Raw genomic sequence first — 14,728 nt, 5'->3', positions numbered from 1 at the left:
GAGAAACGCTGTATATGGCCCAGGAGGCCTGTAAACAGTAGCTATAAAAAGTGATTGAGTAGGCTGCATAGATTTCATGACTAGAAGCTCAAAAGACGAAAACGTCATTTTCTTTTTTGTAAATTGAAATTTGCTATCGTAAATGTTAGCAACACCTCCGCCTTTGCGGGATGCACGGGGATATGGTCACTAGTGTAGCCAGGAGGTGAGGCCTCATTTAACACAGTAAATTCATCAGGCTTAAGCCATGTTTCAGTCAGGCCAATCACATCAAGATTATGATCAGTGATTAGTTCATTGACTATAATTGCCTTTGAAGTAAGGGATCTAACATTAAGTAGCCCTATTTTGAGATGTGAGGTATCATGATCTCTTTCAGTAATGACAGGAATGGAGGTGGTCTTTATCCTAGTGAGATTGCTAAGGCAAACACCGCCATGTTTAGTTTTGCCCAACCCAGGTCGAGGCACAGACACGGTCTCAATGGTGATAGCTAAGCTGACTACACTAACTATGCTAGTGGCAGACTCCACTATGCTGGCAGGCTGGCTAATAGCCTGCTGCCTGGCCTGCACCCTATTTCATAATATTCAATCATATATATGGTAATGGCTATAATGTAAAACACAGAATCCAACAATACGGTAGTATTTACTGCAGTATACTATAGTATAAATGCTGTGTAAAAAAAGAGTGGTGTGTGTATATATACACTATAGTAATTACTGTAATGTTTTTGCGGACTGTAGTATCCTGTAGTGTTTATTGTTGTGTTTTTGGGCACGTTACTGTAGTATTCACTAAAGTGTTTTTGTTGCATTATCTTTGACATAGAAGTGGGAAGCCTTCTCCTTGAGGAAACATACTGCAGAAATACTAAAAGAGCAAATGTTCCGTAACCTGTAGGTCTGAGTTCTGAACAGAGAGTTCAGCGCTTCTGCTCTGTTCTTTAACCATAGGGAACACAATACATGGTCAGTACTTGGCATGTAGGTTTCTCACTTACAGGTGGCAAAAATTGGGATATGGGGGCAGGGTACTGTATATATAGTTCGTCCTGACTCCTGACACTTGTTAAATCAAACTTTATTAGAAGTGCATTTAAAAAATCATGATACATTTTAGAACACACATTTTGAAACAAAATGAAACACATATTGCTGGGGAAATTTACAGGGACCACCACCTTTTTGCTTTAAGCACCTTTATCATTGGGAAAGTGATAAACTATAACCAAAACAAGATAATGATGATGGTGAGCACTTATGAATGCATTTTTCATACAAGCTCAAAAAACAAACATTAAAAGGTAAAAGATACAACATTCAAATAATAAGGTGAGAGGAACAGCAGGCTTTATTATAACTGTTCATCAAATTATACATCCCGAAAAATAATGTTTCTCTTCTGATCTGCCCTAGAATGTTCAGGGCTTCCCTTTTCCTCCTTCCTCCTCTTCCTTAATTTCCCCCTTTATGGCTTCCTGTTTTATGTCTTCCACTTTTATGTCCTCGCTCTCTCCTTTCCTCTGCTCTCCTCTTTCGTCAATGCCTAGCTTTGCCATTTTCTTCAAGACATCCTCTGTCGTCCTGACGCTCTTCTCACTCTCTCTCTCAAGGCTGGGAAATCATTTGGGAATATCATTAACGTCTCACTATTATCCTGCACCATGATTATCCCAGTAGTATAATACACATTTATAGTGCCTGCCTTCGTTTTCAGTTGTTTGAAATATTCCTTAGACCTTTCATCCCACTGTTCTCCCTCAGGATAGTGTTTCAGTATTTCCTCTTCCCATGTAGAAACATTTGTTGTGTAGAAAATGAGGTCGCATGGAGCCTTTTTTCTTTCATCACGATATAAAGTCTCTGGCTTTCCTTTCAAAATTTTTTTTTATATATTTTCTTTTCCTTTTCATCTGTCATCCCCTCAGGGTAGGGGATGAGGGGGGGCAATATGTTCAGTTGTTTTACCTCTGCCATTTCTAGATGTGGCAACTAGATTTCCTTTGACTGTTTGTTTACTACCACCTGTAATAAAGATGAATGTTAATGTATTTATTATCTAGGTCACTCATTAACAACATATTCTCTTTCACAAAAAAGCCAGGTTAAATATTAGGAGCAGGGCCCTGTATTTCCTTGACTAATATTGGAAGTTTTTAAATCTGTACTCACTCTGGAGCTGTGTGTCCGCTTTCTGATCTCGTCTCTCGGTCTGTAGAAGATCTGTGTTCGTTCAGTTCTGAAGCCTTTTCCTCTTCCTTTAATAACAACCTCGGTGTAGCAGGAGATACAGTACTGTGTCCTCTCTAGGAAATGGTCTCCGTGTTTTCAGAGTTGTAAGGACAACTGAAAAGATGACCGTGAAAGAAGTGAAACTGGTGATATTTCCGCTGGCCACTCCCGTATATAACGGAGGTTCATTTAAGGTGACGTGCCAGAGCCTTTCTGATGTTCAGGTTTTGACTGAATGAAAACGATGCTAATCTGAAATGTGTGAGTGAACCCAGATGAAACTTCAGGGATGAATGTTGATCGACTGGATATACTGGAAAATACAATGTTTGCCAAGGATCAGGTTACATTGCTACATTGCCATCTAACTATTTCCCTCTCTATCCCTCGCTGTCTCTCAATGTCCGTTCCCTGTTGTTCCCACCACTGACTTCCAGGCCAGAGTCGCTGTGAGCGCGCACACACACACACACACACACACACACACACACACACACACACACACACACACACACACACACACACACACACACACACACACACACACACACACACACACACACACACACACACACACACACACACACACACACACACACACACACACACACACACACACACACACACAAATGATGTAATATGTTGGCAGTTTGACAACACATATTTCCTTCCTCTCCACTCCAGGGTGCTTCTGAGAAGGAAATTGTTCACTCTGGCCTGGCCTACACCATGGAGAGATCTGCCAGGGTAAGAGTGTGAGCGAAAAAGTTATCCTTTTTGATAAAACTATATTAAATATATACACGTCACCAAATACCTGATTAAAACAGTAGTCTCAATAGCACCTTCTAGGGTAGCACCACGGTATAGCCGGAAGACAGCTATTTTCCTTCCTTTTCTGTGTACATTGAATTCAATACAAAACCTATGTGGCTCGTGCTCCTCACCCCACCTTCATAGACCTACAGTACATGGTAATTATGATGAATTCCGGAGGACGTCCTTCAACCAATCAAAGCTATTGCTGAATGAACTGACATGTCCATCCAAACAAAGGATCAGAAAATGTACCTAGTAAATGTACCTAGTAAATGTACCTAGTAAATGTACCTAGTAAATGTACCTAGTACTACACGTGTGATTTAGAAGCTTGCTGAGTTGGTGACATTGTAGGATATATTGAGATATTGAATAGTTATTTTTTCGCATTTTTACGATATTCCATTCAAATTCGTTTCTTCAATCTACAGGAGACGGAGCAGGCAGATTATATATTGTTTTCTGGGTTTTAGAACTACATTTTTTTGTAGCATTAGGGCCATTTATTTAAATTTGCCCTGCTAACTTTACTACTAGAGTGCAGTTTTTCCCACCAGAACGGCTAGATAACGCTAACGACAATGTAGTGAATTTTTTGTTGAAGAAGCTCTTTCATTGCCCACATCAGATTCTGCATATTCAACCTGTGCAACACAACTAGGAGGTTGGAGAAACAGGGGTACTGCATTTTTGTGCATGTAAGAGTTGGCATTGGTACAGGCCACCAGCCATTGACACCAGGAAGGGTGGGGCCATGGACTGCTTACGCCAAATCCTGACTCTCAGCGTAATGCCTCAAGAACCCGGGATTCGTCGGGCCAGGCAATGTTTTTTCACTCCTCAATTGTACAATGTTGGTGATCGTGTTCCCACGGGAGCCGCTTCTTGTTTTTAGCTGATAAGAGTGGAACCTGGTGTTGTCGTCTGCTGCATAAGCCCATCTATGATGAGTTGTGCATTCTGAGATGTCGTTCTGCACACCACTGTTGTACTGCGCCATTATTTGCCGGTTTGTGGCCCGCCTATTAGCTTGCACAATTCTTGCCATTCTCCTTTGACCTCTGTCATCTACAAGCTGTTTCGCCCACAGGACTGCCTCTGACTGGTTGTTTTTGTTTGTCGCACCATTCTCGGGTAAACCCTAGGCACTGTCGTGCGTGAAAACCCAAAGAGGCCAGACGTTTCTGAGATACGGCACGGCGCGCCTGGCACCGACGATCATACCACACGCAGTGGCTTAAGTCATTCATATTCCCCATTCTAACATTCAATCAAACAGTAACTGAATGCCTCAATGCCTGTCTGTCTGCTTTATATAGCAAGCCACGGTCACGTGACTCACTGTCGGAGTGAACCATTATTGTGAACCTAATAAACTGGCCACAATGTACAATGATATAAACAATAGGGCTGTATTTAAATGTGTAAATAGTGTTATTAACTTAATATAATGTATATAATATTATTTTATGTGTACTGTAGCTGTTAACTGTATTTAGTAATAATATGATATAATGTTGTATTAGGAGTTGTGTTGACTGTGACTCTTCCTTCCGAGGCCAGAACAGACAGCAAAATGTGTCCAGTTCTCACTAGGTTATGTTTATAGAGGAAGATGTCCAATTCTACCTAGCAGGGCTGGCTCTGGCCCTCGACCACCTGCACCATCTTGGCATAGTTTACAGAGACCTCAAACCAGAGATGTATTTTGTGGGACAAAGCAAGGGGACAAGATGAGGGAAAGTTCCGCTAACAAGGGCAACTAGTAGGAGCTTGCAGAGGTAATTTCACATTATTACGCTTTACTTGCTGAGCACATGGACATTTCTGCTGTTTTCTCTGTGATGTCGAAATAAATCAATTAAAAGTGAGATTAAAAGAGAGGTTGACAGTCAAAAAAAATCACATTGGCAAATGGAGGAAACCACAGACATCAGCTGTCATTTGCTGTTGTTGTCAGGTATGCGGATGATCCGGGCTTTATTCATGAACTTTTCTTGGGCTGCTTTGATGTGTCAAGTGGGCGAGATGCGCAGTCTGTGTTTGACTTTGTCGGAGTTGAACTTAATGGAGAAACTTGTTGCCCAAACCTATGATGGCACTGTTGTAATGGAATGTACAGTATCTGCTATTTACAGCGAAATGCCCTCCTTTTCCCTGATTTAAGTGGAGATGACTACTCCACTTCCAGTTTCAACTCTGTACTGAACTGAAGCCATGTCTCATGTGCCCTCTCATTCACTGGCTCACTGAATATTTCCTCTACAGGCACTGTGTCATGGCCGTCGTTCAAGGAAGACCAAGGTGCAGCGTGGTGAGCCTACATTTTCTTTTATTTAGTCAAATGTTGCCAACGAAACAAGAAATAACAAAAACGACCGTGAAGCTTACAAGGGCTACAGTGCCCCTAACAAAGACAACTTCCCACAATGACAAAAGGGGAAATGCTGCCTAAGTATGATTCCCAATCAGAGACAACGATAGGCAGCTGTCCCTGATTGAGAACCATACCCGGCCAAAACATAGAAATACAAAAACATAGAAGATAGAATGCCCACCCAAATCACACCCGCACCAAACCAAATAGAGACCTAAAAAGTCTCTAAGGTCAGGGCGTGACACACTGAGTAGCCCTGTCAATTCTCTCATTACTGCATGTAGTTTTAATAACAATCACATTATTCCACATAAATGTAATTGTAATTCATGCTTTGACTAACCCATTCTTAGCTCTTTGGTCTAATTGTGTTTTAAGTTGGGTTTCTTTGATCTTCCCAGTCAAATCCTGTCCTCATGGTGTTGGAGTTCTTCTCCAACACCATCCATCCATGATGAGCTTGTCCTGCACTGAATCCTCTGAACATCTCAACCCAGGTCCTGCACTGAAGTCAAGCCTCTGAACACCTTAATTCATGCTTCATACCCTCATTCAAATCACTGCTGTGATCCCTTCCCAACATGGCATAAGTAGCCCTCTCATTCCCATTACTAATTATATTTTACTATAAATGCCTTTATTAAAATGTTTACCGTGGGTCTCCCGTCCTCCTAAATAGTTGGTAGCAGTATTTATTAGACAGGGGTAAAGCGTCTGCTAAATGGCATATATTATTATTATTATTATAAAGCGTTTGTTCAGGCGCCAGGCAGGTATTAACCATGCCAAAAGGAAAAGAGTAGAATAGAGAGAGTACCACTACCAGACCCACACACATCAGCAGAAGAGACTGCCTAGAGTGTAGCCTGTTTACCAGATAGCCAGTGGAGAGAAAAGAGAATACACACCCTATAAAACCCACATCACAGCACAGGGGTAACCCCACCAAGAATACCACATACAATAATAATACTAATAATAATAATGATAATAATAATAAATGGCAGAGCAATTGAACAGCAACTTCATTCAAGAAAGAACTCAGTCATCAACAGAGGATTTGCAGTCATATGTATTATCTTCCAGTGGAGGAGTGCAGAGGGTATGAATGTGGGGGGTGTTCATAGAAGAGGTCGACCGATAATGATCTTTCAATGCCGATACCGATAATTGGAGGACCAAAAAAGCCGATACTGATTCAAATCGTCCAATTTCTTTTGTTTTAATAATGACAATTACAACAATACTGAATGAACACTTATTTTAACTTAATATAATACATCAATAAAATCAATTTAGCTTCAAATAAATAATGAAACATGTTCAATTTGGTTTAGATAATGCAAAAACAAAGTGTTGGAGAAGAAAGTAAAAGTGCAATATGTGCCATGTAAGAAAGCTCATGTTTAAGTTCCTTGCTCAGAACATGAGAACATATGAAAGTTGGTGGTTCCTTTTAACATGAGACTTCAATATTCCAAGGTAAGAGGTTTTAGGTTGTAGTTAATATAGTATTTAAAGAACTATTTATCTCTATACCATTTGTATTTCATATACCTTTGACTATTGGATGCACTTATAGGCACTATAGTATTGCCAGTGTAACAGTATAACTTCCGTCCCTCTCCTCGCCCCTACCTGGGCTCAAATCAGGAACACATCAACAGCCACACTCGAAGCAACGTTTCCCATCGCTCCTCAAAAGCCGCGGACCTTGCAGAGCAAGGGGAATAACTACTCCAAGTCTCAGAGCGAGTTATGTTTGAAATGCTATTAGCGCACACCCAGCGAACGAGCTAGCCATTTCACATCGGTTACAACAGCCATTAGGCTGATCAGCTTGAAGTCATAAACAGCGCTGTGCTTGCGAAGAGCTGCTGGCAAAACGCACTAAAGTGCTGTTTGAATGAATGATTATGAGCCTGCTGCTGCTCAGTCAGACTGCTCTTTCAAATCAGACTTAATTATAACATAACACACAGAAATACGAGCCTTAGGTCATTAATATGGTTGAATTCGGAAACTATCATTTCGAAAACAAAACGTTTATTATTTCAGTGAAATACGGAACCATTCGGTATTTTATCTAATGGGTAGCATCCCCAAGTCTAAATATTGTTGTTACATTGCACAACCTTCTATGTTATGTCATAACTATGTAAAATTCTGGCAAATTAGTTCGCAATGAGCCAGGCTGACCAAACTGTTGCATATACCCTGACTCTGCGTGCAATGAACGCAAGAGAAGTAACACAATTTCACCTGATTAATATTGCCTGCTAACCTGGATTAGTAGTTATAACTCGTGATTATGATTGATTGATTGTTTTTTTATAAGAAGTTTAATGCTAACTAGCAACTTACCTTGGCTTCTACTGCATTCGAGTAACAGGCAGGCTCCTCGTAAAAGCCTTTGTTGTGTCTATGAACTAGAGGTCGACTGATTAATCGGAATGGCCGATTAATTAGGGCCGATTTCAAGTTTTCATAACAATGTTAATCGTTTTTTTGGGCGCTGATTTTGCCCCAAATTTTTTATACCTTTTATTTAACTAGGCAAGTCAGTTAAGAACACATTCTTATTTTCAATGACGGCCTAGGAACGGTGGGTTAACTGCCGTGTTCAGGCGCAGAACGAAAGATTTTCACCTTGTCAGCTCGGGGGATCCAATCTTGCAACCTTACAGTTAACTAGTCCAATGCTCTAACCACATGATTACATTGCACTCCACGAGGAAAAATGTCCACAATCTTCTCGGCCACATGTCATTAGTACACCCCACCTCAATACAGTTCAAATAACAATACACAACTTGCAAACAACCTCCTTTTAAACTAAAATGTCCACCCAAATACTTCTGGCAGAGCAATAATAGTCAAGCTCTCATGAACTTCAATGGGAAGTGCATTTGAAAAATAGAAAGTCTGTTGCAGGGTAAAGCACTGGAAGATAGTGGGAAGAGAAAGAGAACAAGAGATATCTTAGCTGTGCTCTTCAGGCTTGCTGGTGTACTGTCTGATGGTTTGTTGGTTTGTATGTCAAAACTTCGCAACAATGTTGCAACTAATCCATGCTATCCATAACCGGCGAGGTCCCAAACGATAACAACCACGACCTAGAGCTGTCACACCGATGATTGAGTTAAATACGTTATAAACTACACACGCTGAAAATAAGACAAACATATGCAGCATAGCACACACAATCAAACTGTCGCGCCAACCAAGAGCTCCTCCCCAGAGAGCTGAAAAAGCGGTCTTTATTTCCTCCTTCCTTACTGCTGATGTGCTCTTAAAGTGGCAGCGCACGGTGAAGCCTTCACCGTGCAGGATTTCGCCACAAGTTCAAGTGTCCAGTCAACACTGCTGCTAACCTAGGCATAACGCTCTAGCGGCCTGCCACACTGCTAGTTTGGCTCTCTGGCCCAGTTCACCTAACATTCGGTAGTTTTTGTGCCATCTAAGTTAAAACTCTCTCCCCTTAAGGTTAGGGTAAGGGCAAGGATTACATTTAGGGTTAGGATAAGGGTTAATGTTAGGATTTAGAGCTAGGGTTAGTGGATAGTTAGTTGAAATGTTACGGAGAGTTTGTAGAACATCTACAGATGGACTATCCAAATTAAGTGTTACCCATCTATGCAACCAGCATGTGTCCTTCTTACTTCTACCTACACCTGTTGATGGATTACACCATTCCGTTGGCCGCTCTCTCCTGCAAAGCCCTGTTCGGTGACCCAGAATAGCCAATGCCAGTGGCCACTTTCTAGGGGCGAGGTCCAAGAGAATCAAGCATGCTTTGCAAGAAAAACTATGCTCATAGGCCTCAGGCAGTTAACTGGGACACCCTCTCTGCTCCCCTAGCAGTGGGCATGACTCGCGTGCGCTGGCACATTACCCACTTCTGAGAGCCTGCTTTCTGCATCTATCCAGACTGAATCAAGAGACAAATTGTTTGAAGCGACAACTCTATGAGTGTTTTTGGAGACTCCATCCCTACACGGTGATAAACGCACCACTAGGGATGGAAGCACTGGCACACCCTGTCAAATAAAATAACATTTTATTAATCATGTGCCGAGTACAACAGGTACTGTTGTACTGTCTACTTACGTGCCCCTAACCAACAGTGCAGTTTTATATTTTATTCTTATCTGTTTTTTTAAAGTAACAAGTAATTAAAGAGCAGCAGTAAAACAATAACAATATTTACAGGGGGGTGCCGGTACAGAGTCAATGTGTGGGGGCACCGATTAGTTGAGGCAGTATGTACATGTACAGTAGGTAGAGTTAAGGGTGATGCCCTATGCTTTTTCTCTCCCCTCTGCCTGGTACCCCTCACTCTTAGCAGAGTGATGTAACAGGCTTATCCCTCATCTTCGAGCCCCTCGATGACCAGGGGTGCCCTGTTTAGCAGAGATCACTTTCCTGCTTTACAACCAGTCCTGGTAACCACCGTTACGCAGGGATCTTCTGACCCAAGCGTACGCAGAGATTTGCCATCCTCACCCAGTAGCCATGGCCCTCTGGGAAGGGCCCGTGGGAGGATGAATCTGAATGCGACAAGCCTGCCACTCAAGATCATTGACGATCTGCCTGAATGACTATCATCCCGTAGCAGTCACATCTGTAATCATGAAGTGTTTTACAAGGCTGGTCATGGCACAAATTAACACCATCATCCTTGACACCATGTACCCACCCTAATTCACATACCGCCCCAACAGATCCACAGATGATGCAAACTCAATTGCGCTTCACACTGCTACAACAGGAGTTCCCTGACCCTGGTGTCCTGTATACAACAGGAGTTCCCTGACCCTGGTGTCCCGTATACAACAGGAGTTCCCTGACCCTGGTGTCCCGTATACAACAGGAGTTCCCTGACCCTGGTGTCCTGTATACAACAGGAGTTCCCTGACCCTGGTGTCCCGTATACAACAGGAGTTCCCTGACCCTGGTGTCCTGTATACAACAGGAGTTCCCTGACCCTGGTGTCCCGTATACAACAGGAGTTCCCTGACCCTGGTGTCCTGTATACAACAGGAGTTCCCTGACCCTGGTGTCCTGTATACAACAGGAGTTCCCTGACCCTGGTGTCCCGTATACAACAGGAGTTCCCTGACCCTGGTGTCCCGTATACAACAGGAGTTCCCTGACCCTGGTGTCCTGTATACAACAGGAGTTCCCTGACCCTGGTGTCCTGTATACAACAGGAGTTCCCTGACCCTGGTGTCCTGTATACAACAGGAGTTCCCTGACCCTGGTGTCCTGTATACAACAGGAGTTCCCTGACCCTGGTGTCCCGTATACAACAGGAGTTCCCTGACCCTGGTGTCCCGTATGGTTCCTGTGTCCTGTATACAACAGGAGTTCCCTGACCCTGGTGTCCCGTATACAACAGGAGTTCCCTGACCCTGGTGTCCTGTATACAACAGGAGTTCCCTGACCCTGGTGTCCCGTATACAACAGGAGTTCCCTGACCCTGGTGTCCTGTATACAACAGGAGTTCCCTGACCCTGGTGTCCTGTATACAACAGGAGTTCCCTGACCCTGGTGCAGAATACACAAGGTTTCTCTCTCTCCATTTTGACTAATACCATTCAATTCAATAATAAAACATTTAAAATAGTACTAGACAAAACTATGTTATTGACTAGTGCCAGGTCTCTCTCCATTTAGAGACTGGAGGTCAGGTCTTTGCCAATGCCCTATTGATGGGCATGGCAGTGTAGATAAGCTTCTGGCCCCTGATCAAAGAAACTGGTCGTTCACGCACAAACAAACACACACACAGAGCACTGATTACACTATCCATGGTGTTTATGATTAGACTGGTGGAACTAAGCTGATCGCTGCGTTCACCTTTCGATTTCACTTCAGATATCCCGATATCTGAAGTGGAATGAAATGGGAAACGTCACAATCAGGCTGGTTAGATCAGGCTAGATTATTGATGTAGAAATCTATATGATTTATATGTTTAAGGGGATGTTAAGATAATGACTAAATGTATTCCACCCTGTCACTGTATAATGGAGGGAAATGTATTTGTAATCATACGACTAGAATTCTTTAATGTTTGTGCTTTGGACAAGTTAAGACTTTACTATTTAGCAATGTAGGCGAGACAGTGTGTGTGTGCACAGGAAAAGAGGAACTGTCAACTTGTGACCACTGTGAAACTGATAACAGGAAAAGAGGCATCCCCACCCAGGGAGGGGAAAACCCATTGGGCTTGCAGGAGATGATGTAACATGTTGCAGGATATGATAAGCAATGTATGTGTAGGAGAAGACTGGTCAATTGTATTGACAGTGTTAGGAGAAGGGGGGGGGCAGTTATGACCAAATATGAGGTATATAACCATTGTATGATGTTAGAGCTCTTGTGTATAAAAATGTTGACTATTGTACATTTACATTTACATTTAAGTCATTTAGCAGATGCTCTTATCCAGAACGACTTACAAATTGTAAGCTGGGATTCTGTCTGTTTCATTCAACCAGAATCTTACAAACTCTGGGTTGCAGACTGAGTAGTTTAATTGAAGTTCAGTTTAAGAACATTGAGAACAAAATTCTCGTAACAATTATGAAGGTAAATTGGAACAAAACTCAAAACTGTTTTGACTATGACCAGGTCAAATGTCACCAACCTGATTCAAGTGTCCTCCCGGTACATTTATAGGAATGCTCACAGCGAAGGCATGTCTGCGTGATGCTGAGGGTTCACTTGCTGGTCTTCTCTATGTTGCATGTTTGGCTGAAAACTGGACATCTCGAACAACTGCAGCAGGCGATACTCATAAAGAATGTACTTCCTCATCTTATGAGCTGGGCTTGACTGTGACTGGGTGATATACTAGACAGCCAAGTGATGAACTGCATTTTGTTATAAAGAAAGGACAAAGCTTTTTGATAATGCACTTCACAACCAAAATGACTACTGCTTGTATCTGTTAGGCTGTGTAATTAACCTACTCGTTTATCATACCGGGCATATGTTGGGGAATTATCAGAATTAGTTGGGTAACATAGATAAGATGTGTTATTTTCATGATATGCTTATGAGTTATTTCTCATAGGAATGTATTTTGTTGTACTATAGTGGTGGCCATTGACAGTTATCTGTTCTATGTCAGGACTAAGTTGCATGGGCCACAGAGAGGGGAGAGGTCAAGGGGTCATCGTGTGTAAACATATCTTTTCGGTGTGGCAGTGACTCCCTACTTTTCTCATCGGGGAAAGAAGGGTGACAGTGTCTGGAATCATTCTATGCTCCCTCTTTGTTGACCTATAGGGTCACTCTCCTCTCCGTGAGATTGTCCTCTGATTGGTTGTATTTATAATTGGTTCTAAATAAATGACAATTTGATATATATCATAGGGTGGGGGTAATGTCTTGGTACCATTTTGTACCAAGGACGAGATAAGATCTTTGTTTAGGAGACCAAACTGAACGATCATTTATAGCCCACTCTGTCTGACTAGGGGATATTCTCTCTGAAGTAAGGTTTTTTCTCTCTGTGTAAACTCCTAAGACCTGTGTTTTGTCATGTCGTCTAGGAGGGGGTGGATCTTTGCTATAAAGGATCCCATTTGCCATTGTGTAAGGCACTCTAAATCTTTTCATTAGAGATACTGAACTGTTGAAAGTCAAAATGCTATTGCAAAAGCTTAATTATTATTAAAGGTGAAGATTAAGCATAACTCTGACTCGTGTGATTTGCTCTCTCATCATTTGGTAATTAAGGAAATTTCCACGACACATAACATACATTACCGTTGTTGTTGAAGCCATCTGTGTAATCAGGGCAGTAACTAGGGTCAAGCTAATTCTAGGTCGTCACTAGTTACCACAGCCTGTCTGACTGACGTGCCCAAAATAAACTGCCTGTTACTCAGGCCCAGAAGCCAGGATATGCATATAATTGATAATTGAATAGAAAACACTTTGAAGTTTGTAGAAATGTTAGAATAATGCATGAGACTATAAAACACTTCATATGGTAGGAGGAAATCCAAAGCAAAACCAACCAGAATTGTTTGTGGGTTTGAGATCCCATGCTCTTCCATTACAACGTATAGGGACAATGTTAAACCCGGCTCCCAGATTGCAATTTTTATGGCTTACACTAGATGTCAACAGTCTTTGATCAAGGTTTCAGGCTTGTTTCTTCCCAAACGAGGAAGAATTTGGAGTTTTGGAACCGGGAATCACAGTAGGAAATCAGTCTGTGGGCGCGCACTTGATACTTTTCGATTGAACATACTTCTTTCTGTATGAAATATTATGGTTTAGTTACATTGTACAGTACCTGAGGCTTAAATAGAAACTTTGTTTTACTTGTTTTAACGAAGTTTAGCGGTAGCTTTTTGGATTCTTTTGTCTGCATGTTGAACGAGTTGATTACTCAAATCAATGGCCCCAACTAAACTGACTTTTTTAGGGATATAAAGAAGGATATAACAAAACGACCATGCATGTTGTAGCTGGGACCCTTTTGGATTGCAAAGAAAGGAAGATTTTCAAGAAGTAAATTATTATTTAATCGCTATTTTTTATGAAGCCTGTGCTGGTTGAAAAAATATGTTGATGTGGGGCACCATCCTCGACCCCGCCCTGTGCAACTGGGTACTGGACTTCCTGACGGGCCGCCCCCAGGTGGTGAGGGTAGGCAACAACAACATCTCCTCCCCGCTGATCCTCAACACGGGGGCCCCACAAGGGTGTGTTCTGAGCCCTCTCCTGTACTCCCTGTTCACCCACGACTGCGTGGCCACGCACGCCTCCAACTCAATCATCAAGTTTGCGGACGACACAACAGTGGTAGGCTTGATTACCAACAACGACGAGACGGCCTACAGGGTGGAGGTGAGGGCCCTCGGAGTGTGGTGTCTGGAAAATAACCTCACACTCAACGTCAACAAAACTAAGGAGATGATTGTGGACTTCAGGAAACAGCAGAGGGAACATCCCCCTATCCACATCGATGGAACAGTAGTGGAGAGGGTAGCAAGTTTTAAGTTCCTCGGCATACACATCACAGACAAACTGAATTGGTCCACTCACACAGACAGCATCGTGAAGAAGGCGCAGCAGCGCCTCTTCAACCTCAGGAGGCTGAAGAAATTCGGCTTGTCACCAAAAGCACTCACAAACTTCTACAGATGCACAATCGAGAGCATCCTGGCGGGCTGTATCACCGCCTGGTACGGCAACTGCTCCGCCCTCAACCGTAAGGCTCTCCAGAGGGTAGTGAGGTCTGCACAACGCATCACCGGGGGCAAACTAC

At 42.5% G+C, this 14,728-nt stretch overlaps 1 long non-coding RNA gene across 1 annotated transcript; it reads right to left on the bottom strand.

Moving 5' to 3' along the window:
- Positions 1 to 1,069: 1,069 nt before the first annotated feature.
- Positions 1,070 to 2,687, bottom strand: LOC124040061. The gene is made up of 2 exons (XR_006839674.1): positions 2,178 to 2,687; positions 1,070 to 2,030 (listed from the first exon to the last, which is right to left on the bottom strand). It is a non-coding gene; the product is annotated as an uncharacterized LOC124040061 (long non-coding RNA).
- Positions 2,688 to 14,728: the final 12,041 nt, after the last annotated feature.

The sequence above is a fragment of the Oncorhynchus gorbuscha genome, linkage group LG07, assembly GCF_021184085.1.
Source record: "Oncorhynchus gorbuscha isolate QuinsamMale2020 ecotype Even-year linkage group LG07, OgorEven_v1.0, whole genome shotgun sequence".
NCBI lineage: Eukaryota > Metazoa > Chordata > Actinopteri > Salmoniformes > Salmonidae > Oncorhynchus > Oncorhynchus gorbuscha.
Note: the sequence above shows the minus strand (reverse complement) of the source record. Positions and strands in the feature narration are given on the sequence as shown.